The following is a 2,747-nucleotide window of genomic DNA, read 5'->3' on the forward strand; positions in this document are numbered from 1 at the left end:
CATTCCAACTGATTCCACTCCTATTTCAGGGGATCAATATTTTGAATGGAGTTCAAACTAGTTCCACTCCTGTTTCAGGGCAACAATAGCCTGTTTGTTGTTGACAAACTAGTTCCTCTCCTGTTCAAAGGGGATCAATAGTATGTGCATTACACAAACTCATTTCTGTTATTTATTTCCTGATTGCATGGACAATTCTATTATGACCGAATTGACCACAATTGCCACATTTTCTTGGTGTTGCAGGTGGTTCTAAAGATTGCCCTGGAAAATATGGTACTGCAATCTCTGGTCTGATGGATCACCTACATTTGGTGTTGATTGTCGAGATGATCCCGTTGGTCGAGTTGCATCTGGAAGTGGGCTGGTTAATCTTTACATTTGTATCTGCAAAAGGATCTTATCTTTTCGTAAAGGTATCATTTCCATTCTCTTGACATACCCTTTGGTGGTAATACATTTGGTAGATCGTCTTTCATTACTTAGGCGTCCTCTTTCACCAAAGTAAAATGTGTGACAGGGCCATCTACAACTTGTCGGGCTGTGACTACACCAGGTGAGGTCGTATTTACAGCAAAGTGTTAAAAGCCTCTGATGCCTTTTATTTTCTTGAATAATGTAGCGAAGTAATATGACTAGTCAAAAGTTTTTACAATGAATTCACCATGGCTACTTCCTACTAGTTGGGCTTTGTTAACAACAGCAGATGATTGTTCTACAACTTGAACGAAGTCATCCAATGAGTCCACCTATGCTTTACGGAATTTTTGCTTTGAAAGTCTAAAGCACCAGTCTAAAGTAAATTTTGTTTGTCCAACTGGCAGAAAGCGTATTGAAATGGATGCATATTAAGTCCTGTCATGACTCTCCATAAGAGGTACTAAAATAAATAAAGCATTACATTTAAATTGATCATTATTGTGCTGGCACTATACTTACTTGAATAACTATATTATTGTAATTTTGCCCTGTGCAGTTGTCAGCATTGAAATGGATACTGACTGACTTGAGACCATAATTCTTTTAATGAAAATGCACCATGCTTATGACAGGATTTGCCCCTTTACCAGTGTTGAATGATTCATCAATCAAGCAATTAACCTGATGAGGGATAGCTTCAGTGCAATATGCCACATTTCCTGCGAGTAAGAAAATAAATTGGACCTGCTCGTAGTAGACTTGAAGGATTGTGAACCTGAAAAAAGTGAGCTAGATACACTTTAATATCATAAAATGTCACCTGCTGAGCATAATCGAAGCTATAATGTGCTACAATATTTAACATAACATGTGGCCTTGTTAGTGGGGGATTGTAATAGTTTGCTACATTAGTAAACAGCCCTTTTAACAATAATTGTGCCTCTTCTAAGATATCCTTATTGTACTTCCTTTCCTTTTTAACAAGACTTCTGTGATCTAGTGCCTTTTGTATTGCCTGAAAATGATAAGTATAATACTTGTTTTATTACTGTATTAACTTACCTCAGTTATTCTTTCATGTTAGCACTTCTTATATAATCAGTCCACCTATTTCTGTACAAGTGACACACAAGTCAGCCATTGCCTTCATTTTTTTAATGTATGGCTAGTAGCATCGCCACAACATGTTGATTGTTGTTTCAGCACATGCTTTAAGCCCTTCACATGATTCTGCATACTCTAAGTGTACCTGCATTTTAGATGTACTGCATGGTAGGAACATTTTGTTCTCGTAGCTCTTCATTCAAGGTATTCTTCTAGAAACACTGATTCCATGCACTTTAGCATAATTTCTGAACACAACAACTCTGTGAATATCATCATAGGTCAGAACATTGTTTGGTGTCTTTCCAGCATTTCCATGAAGTGTAATAATGAAATTAAGGTACATCAATAGTTACTTGTCAATCTTATACCTTGGTATTATTCAATTCATTCTGTACTTTTTCATGAAATCCTCAAACCTGCTTTTGCCAGAGCCTGTAGCTTCAAAAATGTTACTCTGCATATCTAGTTTAAAATCATAAATATTTTTGTGTTGTGTCACTCATAGTTTCAAACCTTATGACCTTCATACATGAATTTATAAATTGCCTTTCTCTTTCTCTTGTGGTTGCCAGTCGACATTCCCCCTACTATAGATGTTGCTTCCTTTTGACTCATAATAGTGATCTCGTGAACAGGCTTTGCCATGGCTTGTATGTCACATCTATATGTCTTTATGTAAGAGTGTCTGAATAGTTCATAGCAATTGTCTCAGCAACCACATCCGTGTTTTAAAGAACTTTGATACTTCCTCTTCCTCCTGTAGGTCTTCCTTCCACATGTCATCACAGGAAGGAGTTGTTGAAGTTGCTGGACTATCAGGCATCGTTGATTCTAAATCAAGATCTGCTAGCTCCACAGCCAGATCAGGACCAAATAGTAGTGGATTAATATCACAATAGCTCCACAGCCACCTCAGCATCAAATAGGGGTGAATTATCATTACAAACTTTTTCTTCTTTCCCTTCCTCATCTACTTCTTTTACTTCATGTTCTGTCTCTATATGAATTAAACAATACACTATAATTGAGTTTCATATGACAATATTGTGTTTTTACATAGGTGATGGAATTTCATTGTTGTGACAGCTACCCACTATTTACAGTTAGTTTGTAAACAAACTGTGTTAAGAATACGCTTACCACAAGTTTCATCACAAAAGTAGTCCCCAAAAATTGAAGCAACATAGTCACTGTCTCAAGGACCTGTTTCCTCTTTTAAC

Source organism: Amphimedon queenslandica, unplaced genomic scaffold, assembly GCF_000090795.2.
Source record: "Amphimedon queenslandica unplaced genomic scaffold, v1.1 AMPQUscaffold_13205, whole genome shotgun sequence".
Lineage (NCBI taxonomy): Eukaryota > Metazoa > Porifera > Demospongiae > Haplosclerida > Niphatidae > Amphimedon > Amphimedon queenslandica.